This window comes from Drosophila subobscura, chromosome A, assembly GCF_008121235.1.
Source record: "Drosophila subobscura isolate 14011-0131.10 chromosome A, UCBerk_Dsub_1.0, whole genome shotgun sequence".
In the NCBI taxonomy this organism is placed as follows: Eukaryota; Metazoa; Arthropoda; class Insecta; order Diptera; family Drosophilidae; genus Drosophila; species Drosophila subobscura.
The window spans coordinates 21,853,661-21,873,733 of NC_048530.1; the positions used below are offsets into that span (position 1 = coordinate 21,853,661).

Sequence of the window (20,073 nt, forward strand, 5' to 3'; positions counted from 1 at the left end):
GAAGGAGGGATGGTGAGAGAAAGACCTACGCCAATCGATAACACTACCCGGCACGACCCAAATATATAATATAATTTTATTTCGTCTTTTCCTGAGTTTTAAGAGTCAAGATTTCGTACAAAATTTCGCATCAAAAAATAATTTGTGTATTAGAATTCTTTATGTTTCGCAAACGGTTAACTGAAACCTCAGAGTGTTTGGCTTCAATTTATAGCTGCATCAGTTAGCTGTTCAAATTGGCAATGATCTCTACAACCAAATCTAAGATACTTAAGTTATGCGAAAAAATGAATTTCTACCTCTTCTTGTTAGAAAAAAATGTATTTCGATCAAAAGAATCAACATTATCTATCGGATACAGTGCTCCTCTGCTAGCTACATAAATACGCAGTACAAATGTACATTCAAATATTTATTATGCTCCTCACACAATAGACAAACGAATGTGTGCTCATAAGTAGATATTTCAGTCTCCAGCCATCTATCTATAATAATCCTATCATCTATAATATCCAACTGTTAATGCTTTAATTTTCTGCTTTGCTCTGACAGTACGAGTAGCAGTCCAGTGCAGGAAAAGGAGTTTATACCGATGGCGCATGGCTTTGCGCACTTAATCTAGTATTCGTTGAATATTAATTGTGTTTTTATGAACATGAAATGAAAGTTATTTTCTATTGAATTCGCATTGGACGAGAGTTGCGGCATGGCGCGATATAAAGTGCATGGCGAATGGAGAATTCGATTATAACGATATGGCGCGACGATAGATAGCCAGGGATATGCGATGCGATGCGATGCGATAGCCCATGTGCTGTGTCCTGTGCGCTGTGTCGTGTGTCCTTGCCGCATCTGTGGGTTCATTAAATTAGTTGCATTAAATGCAACCAATACATCCTGTTGTCGGTTGTCGTTGTCGGTTGTCGTCAGATATCCGATTGCTGCAATCGGATAAACAGTGGGGCGTGGTGTGGGGCGGTGGCAGACTGGCAGGCAGGCAGGCGGGGCAGCCCTGGCCCTGGGCATAGATAAATCGTTGGTAAATTTTATATAATCTAATAAAAAATTGATGGCTTTAGAGTGCGACGCTGCGATCTGGCAATAAATAGCAACAGACACTTTTCGCCATGTGTCTAGCTCCGGCTCTCCCTCTGTCTATGGCTCCGTCTATGGCCCTGAATCTGGCTCCTCCATCTTGGTCCTGCGTGTCTCTTAAGCAAGTGCTTCCGCCTGACTCCCGCCGCCTGCTCTGCCTGCCATGCATGGCAGTGTATGCGAGCGAGAACTGATGCCAATCCGTTGAAAAGCGCTTGCCAATAAATGATGAGACATCGACGGAGCAGCTCCTGCAGAAAGGAGGAGCCGGTGCCGGTGCTGGCAAAAGGGTGAGATGAGCGCCGGGTCGGATGGGTAGACGGGAAGCGCATTAGCTGGATTTTTTCATGCAGCGCTGAGCTTAATGAAATGAGTTTGTCGAACTTATTGCTCACCGAGGCATGCAACATGCTAACCGAGAGGACCCCAGAGCACCCCAGCCATGAAGGTGAGAGGATATTGGCTACAGGGGAAGAAGGATGGGGGATGGGGGATGGGGAATCTGCACTTATGCAGATACAATTTGCTTAAGGGTCCTTAATTTCTTGGGCACATTTAAAGTTGCATAAACAAGTTTATCCCTCGATAAACGATGGATAAATTGCAGTGGAAGGAAGGGGAATGGTATGCCTCCAAGCAGCATCAGGAGATGTTTGATGTAGGTATGGTATACGAGAAAGGGAAATACCTATGGATAAATGAAATCCCTGCAGATCTTTGGGTACTTCTGACATCTATTAATACAGGAAAAACTTACAGCTCAATAGCAAGAGTTACACTTTGGAAGTGTTTACTCCATGTCCGATGGAGTTGATCTGGTGGAAGTGTCCCCAAGAGACCTAAGCAAGTGGAAGCACTCACACACAGGGAGGAGCTTGGTGCACTGATCTGCGATGAATCGGTTAAGAAAAAAACCAACTTACATTCTACAGATTTCCAATGCGAAATGCAATCAATAAATGGTACACATTACACTGAGAGCAGCCATTTACAGTCCCCTTTGGGCGCTCTGGCCACTCTGGCCACTCTGGCGCCTCTGCTGCTGCTGCTGCTTCTACTGTTGCGGTTATCTCTACCGCTGCAGCCTGAGAGAAACAGAAACTAGCAGCAACCAGGGGAAACTTGGCGGACCTTTGATGGTCGCTAGGGGGAGCCTTGGGTGTGCTGGGAGGGGCTGGGGAGACCAATAGTTATACGAGTACTCAACAATTAAGTGGGTCACAGGCCGCAGGTCGCGGGTCGTTGGCAAGTCAATCAGCCAATCAGCCATGACCCACTCAAAATGAAGGGGGGGCACTGTGGTGGAAGGGGTTGGTTGAGAAGGGGGGGAGTGGGGGTTTGTTGTGTTAGCTCGATAAGATGGAGACGCCATTCTTACATGAGCTGCTCCTTGGGCCAGAAAACTTTTGCCTTGGCTGCCTCTGTGGCTCTCTCTCTCGCGCTCTTTCCCTCTCCCTGCCACTGTGTGGCACTTCCTTCATCCTTGTTATCTTGCGAACATTTCAAAAGTTACACAGAAATGGACCCACTCACACTCCCCCAGGGGCCCCAGGGATCCCCAAATGCAAACAGTTTCAAATTACAACAAAAGCCAACGCGTTTTTGTCTATTAACAAATTGGCACGCGTCGTGTGTTTTAGGCGTCGACTTAAAGGACTCTGGGATCTCAGTATCTGCTTAAAATGTTAGCCAAAGAAATATTTATTTATGACTGGAAGTTAGGTCGCCCTACCCACACTCATGTGTGTGTGGGTTAATGTTTTTATTAGCTTGAAGCTCCTCCAGTTTCTCCGTTTTCAAGGAAGTTCCTGGGAGTACGTTGAAAACTGTTTGAAGAAAGGGCAAACTTTATGCCGCTTCGCGTTTTATGACTCAGAGACGACGACGACGACGACTAGGATGATGATGATGATGATGCTGCTGTATGATGATAATGATGATGATGTGGATGGGGTGATGGGGATATGGCAATGGTGATGACTACTCTGCTATGCCGATAATGATATAAAGGAGACACGGAACACCCCATTGCCACGGAGTATCTGCATATGTCTGCGTGCCACATTTGCCCCCTGATTGCCACCTCCCCCCACTGTTCGCCAGAGAGAGAGAGTATTGACTTCGCACATACAACAGCAAAAAAAACAAATCAAAAAACTCAGCAGATAGTCGTAATTTCTGGCCCCACACTCTGTGCGATTTTTAATGCCTCCGCCTATGGCTGGAAGGGGGGTTGCGGGGCGTGGCACACCGAAATGGGCAATCAACCGAAATGTGGCACGCAAGGAGACAGGGAGCTGGGGATCTATCTCTGTGGGGCCGTGCCACAAATCAATGGCAAAGAGTTTTGCAACGCAGACGCCAGTCAGATTTGAGCAGTCACTCAATGGGCGACGATGCTGACAGCCCGAAACGAGAATCAGAGAATCAGTCACAGACCCCACATCTCCAGGACTCATATGTGTGTGTGTGTGTGTGTGTGTGTGTGGAAATGTCCCCCGGGGCCACTTGAGTCACGCTAAAGAGGCACTCTCAGGCAGAGCTAGAGCCAGACAGACAGACAGAGTGTCCTTCGAGAGTCCAAAGAGAGCGAGAAATGGTAGATATTTCCCATGCAGATGGAGGAGACAGTATTTGGGCCAACAAAACCCGCTTTTGAGAACGGTGCACTAGAGAGAACTCTCAGTGGAAGTCCCAGTAGCAGTAGCATCTCCTGTCTCCTGTTTCCCACTGCCAGTGCGAGTGCCAAGGGCAGATACCCTCTCCATCTCCCTCTTCCCCCGAATTGCACGAGAGAAATCCGAGTTCTATGAAAATCGGTTGAGGAATCGAATCAACTCAATCAATATACACCATGCGAGAACTCTGTTTCGTTTTCTACGAATACAGAAATAGTTTTCACTCGAGAGTTAAATTTGGATTTGCTTATCAGCGGCGGCACATGTCCTTCGCTTCCGATAAAGTCTTCCTCTTCGTGATTATTGTGCCACAAATTAATACCCTGCAAAAGACTTCCTTCAGCGCAGAGAATTCCCCACTTAAATGGCTGCTGTAGACACTCGTTTTTGAGTTTCAATAAATTTAAAAATATTTTTACGCTAAACGGAGCGTGGACCCTGGACTCTCGACCACTGAATGCACTTTGCCCTGGACATGGATGCAATCCAAAAAATAAATAAAAAATAAAAGTGGTATATAAGTGAACACAACCGAAGAAACAACAAATAAAAAGCCCAATCGTTAAGCGCATTCCATGGGCTGGGCAGGGCCTTTGACCCACTATGAAAATGAAATTTCCAGGCCATGGTATGACGTTGATGAACCCGCTCCGGCGCGTTCTGCTGCTCAAAATAAACGATTAATTGATTAACTTATCGATAATTGATACATGAATCAGTGGCAATGGGTCGACTCCATGATTGTGTGAGTGTTTTCTGCTGGAAAACGTTACGCTTCATGGGAGGATTCATCAAGAGACTCAGGCGCCTGTTAATCGATCAACAAAACATCAAAATGCATTGAAATGAAAAGAAATTTAACAAATGAATGGATGTAAAATCAACGAGTTGTGGAAGCTTCTTCGAGTGGCATTGCATTGGGTACTTGCAGCTCCCACTTTCCATTTGAACCCCTGGATTTATTCCCTTTTGGTTGAAAGATTCTATCCACCTGATTATCTCCATTTTCATTTAACTTCACAACTGCAATGATAGGCCCGCTGGCAGGCCTTGCAGCAGTGCGAGAGGCCATGAGCCTGAGGCTTTATAATCAATTGTTGGCCAATGGGCATGTCCATGTCATGTTCTTTTTTTTTGTTCTTGTAATTTAGCAAACTGTCAGATGCATGAGGGGTGGCCCTGACCCACACCGAAAAACTAACCATACAAACGGAAATCACAACCGAAAGTCAGCATCAATTATGGGGGCATGGGTCATTCGGCCCCTGACACATGGAGATCATTGTCGCCGCGTACTCGATTGCACTTGGAAATGCATTTTTGGGGGCTTATTATGCTGCCCGCTGGCCCGGCCAATGCAAATGTCAAAAATCACAAATACCAGAAATACCAGAAATGCCAGAAATACCAGAAATTCGGACAAATGGCATCAAATGCAAATGCAAATGCAAATGCGAGGGCGAGTGCAAGAGTGCCTGCCCGCCCCAGTCTTCGGTCCACAACTAAAAAGTTGATTTCTGGATTGGTCTGGCATTTGCATAAAATGCGATGCACCAAGAGCGATGCACTGTCAATCAGTTTGGTCGGTCGGTCGGTCAGTCAGACAGTCAGTCATTCAATGGGATAGTCATGCAGTCAGTCATTCATTCATTCATTCAATCGTACAGTCAGTGCCGCCGGTTGTTCATGGGTTTGTTGATCTATTGACAAGCGCCTCTGGCCGTCTCTGGTTTCTGGTCTCGTCTCCCGTTTCCATCGAATGTCTCTATCGAATTCGTTGCCCCCACATTTGCCCCGCACACACTTCTGGACACATATCAATCTGCTGCTGATGCTGGACGAAACACACACAATCAGTGTCTGTAAATCAATGACAGCGGCTCATAGGGGTAAGTTTCAGTAGCAAATAAAAGATACTCTGCATTAAAGGGAAGAGTTCAAGAGGGAAGGAAAATAGGAGAAAACAGAGATCTTTTTTGGCTCAGTTGCTGTGGGGCAATGTTCTCAAGAGGATCATAGAAGATGGAGCACAGATATGAGAAAGAAATAATGGAAGATGGCATATTCCTTCTTTCCAGAAGAGAGTTTTACCAATTAAATTAAACAGAAAACATTCTATAGAGGTAAGCAAAAGTCACAGAAACGAGAGCGAGGGAGAGATAGAGCCTTCGCTGAGTGCCATTCGATCCGTTTCTCTTGGAAAAATGTGCTAAGGGTAATGGTACCAAAAAATAAAGAAAATCAAATAGAAGGGAAGTCTGTTACCATTGCCACCCTCTGCCCCAGCATCATTGTCGCTGAAGCAGCGATGGAAGTGGAATGTGCGGGTGCGGGGAGGTGTAAGCGGTATTGGGCGTGGGGTGTGGGGTGTGTGGTGGCTGCACAGGCAAAAAGTCAAATGGATTGAATATTGAGTTTATGATGTTGTCGCTGGCAATTTTCGTTAGCTTTAAGCGGTTTGACGTTGGATGTGTAGAATTTGGAATACTGGCATGCTGGGATGTTGGGCTGCTGATGGGATGGATGGCTGCCTCCTATTGTTGTATGGATTGCGTATACGCAATATGGCCAGGCAGGCTCCTCTCTCTCTCTCTCTCGCTCTCCATAAGTGCGAGTGTGTGAGTTTTTGTCGATTATTTGCTTCACAGAGCTGCCAACACACGCAGTTTTCGCACGCTTCACTGCGGCTGAGGGGCAGGGCAGGGCAGGGCAGGGCACGGCACTGTCGGCGCGCCTTCTCTTCGAAATTTTCCCATCACGAGATGTTTCAATGTGTTCGTGTGTGTGTGTGTTTGTATTTGTGCGTATCTTTGTATGTGTTCGTGTTTATGGAGTCATGCAGTAAATTGAATTTTGCCCACAACAACGACATTAGCCATATCACAGGCTCTACTCTGCTCTGCTCCCTGGCGTCCAAGGCGGCGCTGCTCGCCACAGAATTTTCTCCTCAATATTTTTTCGGCTTTGTTTTTGTGTGGGCGCCCAAGCACTCCCCGCCCCGACCAAGGGGTTGGTTCGTTGGTTGGTTGGTTGGTTACACCCCCCCGTATTGGAGGTTTTTCTGGGCTTTATCGCCGGCATAATTTTATATGCTCTGCTACGCTGGTGTGCTCCACCCCCCGCATTAGCATATGGGATGATGTCTCTGTGTGCCATTTCGGCTTTTCGGCTCTGATTTGCCGCGATTTGCTCAGGCTGCCGTAAACAATAATTGTCTGAACAGTGTACAGTGCGTTGCGAAAGTATATGTAAAGATCAAAAAATTATTCTGCCACTGCCCTGCTCTTAAATAAGACTTACACTCGCGTAACGTACTTTCCTGTGTCGGATTAGAGACCAAATTAGGTTATGGGCATAAAAACTAATGAGTGGCAGAGTCCATGTCTCCATCAGGGCTTTTGCTTTAGTTTCATGAATAAATAAATGAACGAATGAATGAGTGAATCAATGTGCAAAAGTGGAAGAATTCAAATGAAACTGGGACTGGGAACTCATTCGAGGGATTTGAATGAATTCTGGCATGCCAAATGATTTATTCCCGAATTACTAGAAGGCATATGGCACCCGCATTATATGTAAATTCAGTTTCATTCAAGAATATCAATATTTGCAGCACTCGGAGAGTTTTACCCTTGATGCCTGGCCTCCAAACATAGATCTTTATAAGTGTATCCAGCGTCTGTCTTTTCCTTCTGTTGTTTGTCGCCACACACACAATCTGTGGAACTTTTGGGTAAACTAATTTTGCGATTTTCACTTTCCATGAGCCCCGTCTTCACTTTTCCGCCCACTTCCTGCCAGCACTTTGCAGCACTTGGGGCAGCACCCGCAGTCGCACACCCACACTCCCCGACAGCCTCATCGCTTAGGTAATTTGAGTCAAACTTTATGCGAAAGTTGCAAATTTGCACCGCAATTTGTGCAAAGTTTTCCTCTTTTTTCTTTTTTGTGTGAGAGCCGAGCATTGCAATGACATCATCATCATCATCGTCGCAAGAAAGCAAGAAAGGAGCAGCGTCGAGGAGGTGTCTACCATTGCAAATCGATATGGAAGGAGGCAGGGACGCTGCTGCATCCAACAAATATCAATTTGCACTCGTCACAAAAGTGTGGCCAAGTGGCGGCGCATTTAAAACTAACTTGAATGACAATTATGCCTGGACTCCCAGCCCCACAGAAAACTGATTTGCATTTGCCCTCAAACTTTGGCACTCCCTCTGCCGCTCTCTCTCTCTCTGCCATTTGCTGGTCACTTTGGGGCAAGTTTTTCCACCGCATTTCACAGTCCATTGCCGCTGGCTGTTGTTTCTGCTGCTGCTGCTGCTGTTGTTGCTGCTGCTGATTTGATTTAAATCATTTTTATTATTCCTGGCCGGAGATTGTGGGTCTGCGGTCAGCTTATGAAAGGGTTTTCCGTTACGAAATATACCCATCAAACCAAATCATCATCATCATCATCATAAGCATCCTCGGCTTCACCCTCAGCTTTAGCTTTAGCTGCAGAGTCCGAGAGAACTTTGGCCCCAAATGAAATGAACTGAAACTTGGTGTTTGGCCAACTTTGACCCAGAGAATTTCAAGTGATTTGGTTAAGGATCCAATCGAGTTAGCGTCCGTCCAAGCACCCCAACACAAACACCCCTACACTCTTAGAAGTGTGTGTGTGTGTTGGAGCCACAGTCATTAATTTCCACTTGGCCAAGGACTTGTGTGCGTGTCTGTTGATTACCATTTAATCGACTGTTTTATCGGCATGTAGATCGAATCTCATATTTATTCCGCGAAATTTGAATTAATTTTTTGATATTTAACAACTTTTGAACAGAAGATTCTTTCGGCACTCAAAGATAACTCAAGATAACAGATAAAAGAAGCGTTTTCGAACCCATAAAGTAAATCGATTATTGGTTCTGGGATATCTCCAGATTGACATAAAAAACAACTGGCCGCTTGGCCTGTGCATTCTTTAATGATTTCCACAAAAAGGCATTCCATAATTATGATAAATTACCTTTCTCCTAGAACTATCTCTCGCTCTCTGTCTCGGCTGCTCAGATTCACTTGCCTCTTTCCATTTGTCTTACACTCACACACATGGATTTCGCAGGCGACTTTTGTCTCTGAATCACATTTAAAGAGTTCATTTTCATTCACGCCACGCGTCTGGAATGCGCGAAAAGCGTTTGGGGAAAACGCGTTCCGTGTTCCCGTTACGGGTTTTCCATATTGCTTTTACCACAACACACAGACACACACACACACTCGCATTTGCATGCAGATGTGCGACCGACTGACTGACTGACTGACTGCCAGAATCCTTGTCTGCGGAATTACGCGCTTTAAAAACAATTTTGTCGATTTGCGCTCTTGCTTTTTTTGCCCCGCACTGTATTCTGCTGTGTGTTGTGTGTGTTCTTTTCGTTTTTTTAATATTTTATTGCGCATATCAAATTCGCATTCGAGCGGAAATCCCTAAACAGGGACAAAACGCCTCTCCATCTCTCTCGCTCTCGCCAGAGCACACACAGGCAAGCACTGTCTGACAAACAGACAGACAGAGAGACAGAGAGACAGTTGCACGTGCTTCTGTCACTCGCTTGTTGGTTCCCGAGACTTGGTGAGGCACCCAGCTACCGGCTACGGCTACGGGCTACGGGCGGCCCTTATGTTCCGTCTGGCAAAATGTTTATGAATACATTTCGCTGAAAAGTGTGAGTGCACATGGGTGCGGATGCGGGTTAGCCATATGAATCGATGAATGGATGGCTGGATGGATGCGTCTGGTTACCTTGAGAGGTTTGCGCCGGCTTTTTTTTAACATTTTTTTTTTTTTGCTGTGTGGCCTCAGGCGCTTACCTGAAATCAGCACGCAAAAGTAATCTTTTATTGATTCCAAACCGACTGTGATATCTGTTGTGCAAGGCTGGTACATCCCTCCCATTATATGCACTAGACCATCCATAATATGTGTGAATATTCCATTGTCTGGAGAGACTGAGTGGATAGAGCGGATAATGGTACTTTAGCATTGAGAAATTAATTTGTAGGAAAAATGCCATGCCAATTTAATTGATCATTAAATGATTAAGTATTTTATATTTTTCAGGCATCAAATATCGAACCCTGAACTTCTTACAATTTGTGAAATATCCTTCCAACAGCGGCTTATCAGGCCGCAAAGCAGTTCCTAGCTAAGGACTATCTGCAGTGCGTGCAACCAGGTGGAAGCAGTGGCAGTGTCAGAGCCGTAAGCCTGGCAATATGTTGGCTGCAGGTAGCTCCGACGATTGACAGTTTAATAGTTTTTCCTAGTCAATATTATGCTATTTCGTGATGCCGCCGCACACGACCGACACCTGAATTGGGGATCCAGTCTGCTCCTTTGCCTGTCTGCCTGTTTGGGACGCCTCTCCATCCATCCAACCATCCACCACTTTACTTTGCGTCTTCCTGGTGCCACACGCTGCACGGCGGCAGGTTATTCTTCGTTGCGGCTACCATTTGGCGAGGCTCATTTGGCTCTTTGAAATTTGATTTCGTATGCAATTTTGGGCCAGCTTTTCCAGGACTCGGGCCATAAAATATGCAGATTTTATGCCAGAAATATAATTTTTGCTGCATTAGCGGCTGCCAGTGGCCAGCGGGCAGGCACGAGGGCAGGCAGTCAGGCAACGCTGCGTGTGCGCGATATTCGATTAAACCCGCTTTACCCACAGCAAAAAAAAAAGGCAGAGAGTGAAAGGGAGAGAGAGCCTTTATTTTTTTTCTTTCTGCCTGCATTTTGTCGGGGATTAAAGGCTATGGCCAAAACTATTGGTTAGAGCTAATGCGAGTGGAATTTAGTGGTGAAGGTGCGGCCGGAATTAGCGAATAGTTTTTGGAGATTTTGTGGGATTTGATGTTGGGTTTTTGGTTTGAAATTGGAAATTGGAAAAATGCATCAATGATCAAAGGATTTACAAACAAAACATAAACAGAAAGAAGCATAAAGAGTGTCAAGCGATTGAATTCAAAAGTAACTTTATTTAAAAGCGACTGCCGCTTGAATTATCCCCCAAAAGCCTCATCCTTCTGCCGCTGCCATCACATTTCACTTTAATCATGGCTCTACTCAAACCGCAAACACCAGCTCTAGTCTCACGTCGCAAATTAGGTTTTCTTTTAGTTAATAGAAACATCTATAATTCCCGATTAGGCCCCGGTCCCCATCCCCATCCACATTCACAATATGAGCTATTATCTACTTATGCCATTTGGCCGGCAAAGGGAATGCGTCCTGTCCATTCGCCGCTAAGCCACCAAATAAACAATGAGACAGAAACTGCCAACGCGTTGAAATTTGAGGATACCCTAACAATGGGGCATAACGAGACTATATGCAGCAGTTGGAACACACAGAAAATCACGCAACATAAATTTTCCACTAAAATGTTATTTAAAAATGATTGATTGATGATCATAGATCCTCCCATGATACGTTCATTCGTAAGGTTCCCAGCGGTTCGCTACTCTTGTATTTGTTTTGCAGTGCAAAAAGAGTTCGGTGCCATACCATTTGATGCCCTTGGGATTTTGCCTGCCTGTTGTCCTCGGGGGCAAACGACTTTGAATTAACATAAAAGAATATACATGCATATGTGTGTATGTGTCTATGTTCGTATTCATATATAATTCGCATTTTGAGTTGGGGCTTCGTTTCTTTTTCGGAGTAGAGCGCCTCACAGTTATGTCAGCAAGAGGCCGGCTGTTTCATGTGTGTGTGCTGTGGGTGTTTGTGTGTGTGCATAAAATCAGATATCAAAAATTGTTTACAAATAATTTAATAGCCCCAACGCACGCACGTCACACATTTCGCATATGTATGCCGCCCCCCAAGCAGCACCCACACCCACACACACACACAGAGGGAGATACACATACACATGCAATCCATAAATCGGCTTTGTTGACCGGAGGACTGGACCATGCATTGGTATTGGGGCCAGAGATTTGTTACCTCGGACTCCACCCCCCTGCTCACCCTCGCCTTTTAGCTTTTGCCACTGACTGCGGTCACACGAACGGACAAAGGACCCTCTCACTGCCACACTGCCACACTGTCACATGTGTGGGTTTGTGTGTGTTTCGGTCATAAATAAAATGTTAGTCCGAAAACAGTGTAAGCAACTCATGGTACGAAGGAGGGGACTGTCGACTGTGCGGTGCTGTGCGGGTGTGTGGGGTAGAGCGGATGCGACTACACGACATTAGGCCGAATTAATGCGCGCAAGGACTTAAGTCGCAAATTTATTTCTATTCAACATACGAGACAAAACGATGGGCCGCAAAACAAGCGATGCTCACCGCCTGCCGCCGGCCGCCTGCTGCCTGCCGCCCTTCCGAAAACCCATCGCTGCCCACTGTATGTGCACTGAGAAAATTTGTGCACTAACAAAAATAAACGTAAGAAATAATATTATTTGAAAATTATTGGGCTGTCACACAGACAGGAATAATTAAAAAAATATTAGATATCAAAAAACATTTATGGGAATTATTCTTGAAACAAATTCTTACAAGAAATCTGTCTAACATATTGAACCATGTCAAAAAAATACAATAAAATTACCCTTATCTCGACAAAGTGCTGTTTTTCATTACGATCCCTTCACAAATAAAAGATGTGAGATGAATCAAAACTCAATTCACAAGTAGAAAGAACAACCTCTCTGCTCTCTCTCTGCTTAGATTCCTCTCAGTGTGTGAGCTGGGGGCACCCTGTCTGTTTGTGTATGTTCTGTTGAACATTTCGGCATGACAGTGGAAATCCGGCGATAAATGTTACCAGCAAATGTGCGAGTGCCTACCAAAACTGGTCAGCCGCCTATTTGGGGCGGTGGTGGTGTAGGAGTAGTGGCAAGTGGTTGGGACGGGACTGGTAAATGCTAACTGGTACAATTTAGGTGCTCTCCATTCTCCATACTACTCATTCGGGGGGGGAGGGAGTAGGCGATGGCCGATGGGCGATAGGCAGGGGTCCGTCTGTCCGTTCTGCCGCTCTCCACACGCTTTGTGTTAATTTGTGGACAAATTTGTGCGCCGCAACGGATGTAGGGCAGGAAGGGAGCTGAGAATGGACGAAGATGGGTGCTGGATGGTGGGTGGTGGATGGTGGGTGTTGGGAATGCCGCCGCCCATTGTCTTCCTGTTCGCATCTAATCCCAGGGATCAGCAATCGATAATGAAGTTGCCGAAAAACACACGCGCCAGTGTCATAAGTTAGATGGAATGGAACGAGCTGGCTGGGAGGCGGATGCGAAGCCACTGTGGGGGATTCTGTGGATGCCGTTTGGATGGGGTGGAATACACCGATTTGTTTGCTGCAAATCCAGTTATCGATGAGCTTTCCTCATCGATGCCGACGATGATGGGGCATTGGAGAAGGGAGAATGTGGCTGGGAATGCTCGGATATTTGTGGAGATGGAGATTGTTGCCTGGCCACTGTTTCAATTTATGTTAAGCATGGAACAACGAGCAGGAACAGGGGAACAAGTGGAACAACTGAGCAGTACAGTGGCATACGCTCCACACGCTCCGTTGAGTCCTGCTGCTCCTGCTCCTGCTCCTGCTCCGGCTTCTGCACTGATTCATGCATTTGCTTACGACTTCAACAGGAGTCCAACCACAGGACTGCGATGTGGGGAGAAGCGAGTGGCGTGGAAACGACTCGATTGCTACCCATAGAAGTGGAGCGGTGTGGGGTGTTAAGAGAGTCCCTACAAATTGTCAAATTTATTGTATGGCAGAGCTTAACACCGTAATGAATGCTGTTGAAAGGCACAACGAAAACGAATGAAATCCCTTCTTGGGGTAACTGCTGTCGTTGGTGGCGGAGGGGAGTCGTCAGGCTATTGCTTACTTCAATTACTACCAAGCTATTTTCCGCAGGCAAAGATATGTATCTGGATCCACCTCAATGTTCAATGGGATTGTTACATTTGAGATTGCAATTCAATTTGGTGGATTGTTCTTTGGATACTTTGTTCCTTGAGACGATCTTCTCGACGGAAATGAAAGCTAACAAATGCACAGAACTCGATCTAATTTATAAATACAATTTCATTAAATATTTCTTCGTTTATTCGTTCTGCTGCTTGTTCTTACTCGTGCTCGTATTTCTGGGCTTATGATGGCTTAAGATATTTCTCCTTTCTGTAATTACAATCATATTTGCATCCCCGTTGCTCTGTGCCCTGTCGTTGTTAAGTGCTTTAAGGCCTTGAGGAAAAATCTGTTGAAAATTCAAGTCAATCGAAATTTTCAGCTACATTAGCCGACCTTAGAGAATACAGAGGGTAAGGAGCTGGGGGGAATGGGGTTTCCGGTTGGGGTTACGCTTTCGGTCTGGGGCTTAACTTTCAATTCATTAGGCCACACAGTCACAGAACAGAGCCGTAACGAACGATGTGACAGAACTTTTGCCGAATGGCCGAAAACAAAAGCTAAATACAATCAGCTGTAAACAAAAGCCTCGCCTGACAGAGGCGGCTCTCTAAAAAGGGGTTAAGATGGATCTTAAGAAACGGAGAGGAAGAGCGGGCTAGGACAAATTAGTTGCAAGTTGCAAGCGGCAGGGACGGGAGCACTGTTTCTTTAGAGTTTTGTGGCAAAACGAAGCTGAAAAACTTTTCTTAGGCGCTGCCAAAGTTCTACCTCTGCCTCTCTATCTCTCTCTCTCTCTCTCTCTCGCCCCTCTGTCTCTGCATTGCCATCCCTGTCCCTGTCTATCGGTTCTGTGGGCATTGTTTAAAGTTTTGTGCAAATGTGAAATAGAATTGGACAACGACAACGCAAAAAGGCAGTCAGGAGCAGCAGGAGCGCAGAGCGCCACTTGGCTACCAGGGAAAACTTTTCCCTTGCACTTTCATTACTTTTCTTCTGTTTTTTTTTTGCTGAAGCTTGAGCAGGGGTTTCCCGTCGTAGATGCTGCCACTTTGGCAATGCGCGAATTAGCCAAATAATAAATAAGTGCACGACAAAAGTGGCAAAAGAAGGAGGAACAATTTTGGAACAACAATGAAATTACTTCGACTCGCTGTTGTTGCCACACTCGTCGCTGTAATGCTTGCAACCCCCCCTGACACCGCCACCACGCTGTGAATGTGCCACAGAGGAAACCGCACGGACATCAGGGGAGTTGTAGGGGAGCACAAACTTTGTACTTTGTATGCGAGTGGAGTGTGTGGCAAGTTGATGATCCTATCCCTCCCCTCCCCTCCAAATAAAAAAAGCAACAATTTCATTTCTGTTTTCTAGTTGTCCCCCAAGTTTCCATGTTTCTCCATTCGCTGCCGTTTGTCGCCCGTTCCAAAAGTTTTGCTTATGTCCAGAGCAGGGACCCCATTCTTACCTATAAAACCCCCACTGGGCAGCCACTGCTGCTGACACAGTCATCATGTCGCGCTGACCAAATGGTCAAGAGATAGTCGAGAGAGCGGGAGAGCGAGTGGGAGAGTCAGTGGAGAGTCTCTAATTATTTTGGCTGACATTGCAAGTTCGTTTCATTATTTGAACTTTTGATAAGAAAGTTGCAAGCAGTTCTTCGTTCTGTTGCAAGCAGTTCGGTTCGCTTTTATTGCCACAGATAGCCCACAAGTTTCCTTTCCGCTCTTCTGGCATTAAGTGAGTGCGCTCATGGCCAAAGTTTTCGTAACTTTGAATATTGCTCATACGCCCCCCTGTGGCTTGCTGGCTGGGGGAAAACTCTTTCTCTCTCTCTTTCTCAAGAGATTTCCATGTGGAAGAAGGGTTTTTCATCATCATCAGTCAGTCAGTCCAACGCATTTAAATGCAACTTGTGGCAAAAAGTATCGAAAAAGAAGGCAGTAGGAGCAGCAGCTGCAGCAGCTGCAGCATCTACAGCAGTAAGGGCGGGGGCAGGCCCTAATGAATGTTTCATGCACTTCCTGTTCCTGGAACGCCAAGCCAAGCAGCGCGCCCTAACTTCATTTGTGCCACACCAAAGATGCCACAAGTGCCAGTGGCAGCATCAACATCAGCATCAGCATCCACGCGGCGCATATGCGTAATCCTGCTCTGAAGCAAGTCGAGGGCAAGTAGGGCATGGCATGGGGTTGCATATGAATGCAACTTTGCGACTTGGGGATGCGTTTAGTTGAGCGGAAGTCGAGTGCTTTGGTAATTTGTAGCAAACTCTTGTGCCACTAGCACTGGCTGGCAATGGCTGTTCTGTTTCAGCATTTGTTGTTATCCTTTTGTTTTGAATGAATTACTCCGCCAGATCCCCAGGATCAGCTAAAGTGTGTGCTGCAGCCAGGAAGCGCTTCAAGTTTGCATTCGAATGAAATCCCAAGATTTGAGCAATTATTTGAATACGACCAAAGTGAATTTGAGCAATGATTGGATTGAATCATTCAATAAGGGTTCATGGCAGCAAAGAAATTGGATTGAAGTGAATCAAGATTCCTGCTAGAACTATTCTCTCTCTCCCATTGGATTCCCGTTCAACTATACAAACAAAAAATCACCATGGAACTTATTAGAGAGGGAACACCGCACCATAATCCATTTTATATAACTACTACTCGGACTCGCCATAAATTATAAGCTAAGCAGAGCAGAGCAGACCCGAGCAGAGAGCGAGAGAGAGAGAGAAAATGCGATGGCCAGACGGTAATCAGATAATTTGCATGCCAGCCATTGTGCTTTAAAGGACACCCAGGACACAAGGGATGCGTGTGTGCAGTACCAGTGCAAAAGAGTTTCAAGTTGAAAGGGATGTCGGTATCCTTGCTTTCTTCTTCAGATAATACCAAGAATAATTTATAATTAGAAAAGCACACACACACACAAACACACACACATATGCAAGTATGTAGGGGAAGAGGGCAAATATTTAACGAAATTATTAATGTACATAACAAAACGCTAGACAGGACGAGAGAGATGATGGGCACACGAGCACAAGCACAAGCACAAGCAAGGACACGAGCAAGCAGCGTTCATTACTCATTTAAGGAGCAGGCAGCCCGAAAAAGTAGGCAACATTCCGCCACACAGTACTGTAGAGTACGGTACAGTACAGTCCGCACAAACAATTAAAAACCGTAAATGTCCCCACATGACAAAGTGTGAACTTAATTTCATTTTTGTAATTTACAAATGCAACACACAGCGAGAGCGGCAGGAGGAGGGTTCTTGATAATGGCCCCAAGGAAGTGGCTGGCAGCGGGCGAAAGAACTAAATATAAATGAAAATGCTTTCTCTGAAAGCCACAAAAACAAGACAGGAAGCTGGAGACAGGCGACAGGACACACGACACAGGACACAGAAGAGAGCAAAGAGCGGCAGGAGCAGAGCAACTCCTTCGACAGTAACGAGCCAAACGAAGCGCACACACAAATGAAAGTAATTTTCCAAATACTTATGTGTGCAACACTGCATCTGTGTATGTCCCAGCCCCAGTCCCAGTGTATCTGCGAGCCAGCAAGCTAGTCATTTTTCAAAGCTTAATTTCCACAAACAAGCAAAAAGAACAAACACAAAGGCAGGGGGGAAACGGGAGACTGAGACTGAGACACGAACAGAGTCAGAGAGACACAGACAATAAAAACCAACTGAAGGAAATGGAATGCCGAAAACAAAACAAAATAAAAAACAAAACTTCAATGTAATGAAGCCGAAAACAAAAAGCAAAACATTGGCAAAAACGTTCGCCAAACAAAAGCCAAAGAAAGGAAAAGGAACGCGAACATAAGGATACCCTGTAATCACATCATATCCAGTATTTTCATTAGATTCTGAACAACACTTGTGGAATGGGCTTTCAATTCATGAACTGATTGCTAGGCGAACCCACTCATCCATGGTCCCACAAGCTACGCTACAGAGTAACTGGAAGGAACACTCCAAGAATGACTTTATGCAGTGATCGGGAATTTTAAACAAAACTGTAATGGTATTTTCCTTGCATTTTTATACCCATTTTCTGTTCATTTTTGGGTTATCTTCTTTTCAAAGTCTTTTAACTCTACCCTCCATAGTGCGTCCGTCGCTGCATTACACAAATCGTTACAGAATCAGAATAAAAAAACTCCCTGAAAACGGTATCAAAAGAGGCAAAGAGAGAAACTGAGTCTGAGACTGAGAAAGAGATCTTTAGAGAACACGAGACTGTGGATGAAGGGTAAGAGAAGGGGCATGGCATGCCAAACATTGAATACTTTTCAAGTGCGGAGCACAGCACAGGACACGGCCACACTCCTTCGAGTGCAATGAATATTTGAACAACGAGTGGCGTCTGCTGTTGCTGCCGCTTCTGCAGAAAGGAAAATGATTGAACGAAGTGTACGAAATTGTGAAGCTGATAAAATGAAATGAAATGGGGAATACGCATCAAATGAGTGTTATAAGTTAAGAAGAAACGATTTAATTGCAACTAATGGATTGCCATGAGTGAAATATTCTTAAAGACCGAAAACGAGTGCCATGAATGCAATCAAATAAGAGATAATAGATGGAAGTTTTCGTTAGGAGAGTGAAGATATCAAGTGTAATGGGTATAGCCCAGTCGGGCGACACCATTTGGCTTATTTGTGTGTGGCTGCCACATGGCACATGACTGGCTGCTGGCTCATCAAGTTGTAATCGCTTTTCCACATAGAAGGAAACCAATTTTGCAACAGATTTAAATTCGCCAGCGAATCTTCCGTGCCCCATCGTCTGGGAGGCGCTTATCTGACGCCTCTGACATAATATATGGCACAGTTTTTGTTTGAAAACACAGCCCCAGAAATGAGGTTTACCTAACACATCCTAGCGCTCGTCCCACTTCGTGTCCTTCCTCTGGCAGCAATTACATTTCGCCTGATGACTTGGCTTTGCTTTCAATTTGGTTGCACTTTTCGGTTGCCAACAAAAACGAGTCGAAAAAGACTGCGAAAAACGAGGAGGAAAACTGTTTTGATGCTCGCATTTCTGGCATCGTTGGATGCGGTCAAAGATTAGTTGGAGACTGCACCAGTAAATGCACCCATCCTCCATCAGCTCGCAGGACATGGCCATTAGAACCCCATAAAAATCGCAGCATAATAAAATGGCACATAATTAGCAGCAGAACGCGCCTCTGAATATTTCCCTAATGTCAAATGGAATGGAAATTGATAAGGATTTGTGGCAGGCATCAATTTGGGGAGCGGTACCGGGTACCGGGTGTCCATCACTGCATTATGAATTGATGAAATTTCGCCTTCGGTTCCGTAATTGAATCGCTTTAACACAGCTCTCCACCCCCTTTTGGTCTGTTTGCGTGCGGCCGCCTGTTGCTTGCCCCGAGCCGTGCCACATCCCTATAAGCCCCTGGGCCCACGCCCCCTCAACAATTTGTGGCTGTCTCGAAATGATTAATTTATTGAAATTTACGCTTATTGTCGACGTTTTCCAAATACATATTATTTATGTTCCTTTATGCCGATAATTTGTCAAAAAGTCGTAAATTATAATATTACAAAACCGAAAGCCGCAGAATCCAAGAATCAGAGAATCGGAGAGACACAAAGGAAAATCCTGAACCAAACAAAGGGGGCAAAAACTTGTTAACTTTTGGGATTCGCACTGGCATACACTTTGAAAACACACATTGCTCCATTGGCTATGGGATGGAAGGCGTCAAGCAGTTTGGAAGATAGATTTTAGTGGGTGAAAAATGAGGAAATCTTTGAAGGGAAATTCCCCAAATTAGGGTTGAAATATTTGCCACTATTCCACTATGGAATTTCTATTTGTAATGCAGTCCTATCGTGGCATTATTTATAATCAACGAAATATCCTCATTTAAGGCAATTGTTTTCCCTCTTTGCTGCCGTTCCATTTATCTTTGAATATGTAAATGCCCATAGAAAGGGTACCCGTACCCGTGCCCGTACTCCTGCTCGAAGATGAGGAAAATCCCCAATAAAAACCGTGAGACGAGCGTGTGAAAGATAGCGGGGGGTGGATACCATTCAATTTTGCTTGCGGTTAAGTCGTAAGCGAGATGAAAACATTGTTGGGGGTGGGAGTACGAGTAGGAGTAGAAGTAGGAGCTTTTGTGGTTAGGCCGCAAAACTTTGTTGGCCCCGCCCCCTCCGAGTGCGTGCTTGAGAGTCGAGTGTGTGAGAGTGTAGCCGTGGGAGTGGGACAAAGACAAACACAGTGGCAGTGTGGCAGAGTGGCAGTAGGAGCAACACGGTATTTCAACAGAGTGGCAACGATAACGCCTTCAATTATTAATTATTATCACCGCAAAGCCAAATGTAAAA

At 45.3% G+C, this 20,073-nt stretch overlaps 1 protein-coding gene across 1 annotated transcript in view; it reads right to left on the reverse strand.

Moving 5' to 3' along the window:
- LOC117903265 overlaps nucleotides 1–20,073 on the reverse strand; it is a 110,970-nt gene that overhangs the window by 89,361 nt on the left and 1,536 nt on the right. The gene's annotated exons all lie outside the window — the stretch shown is intronic.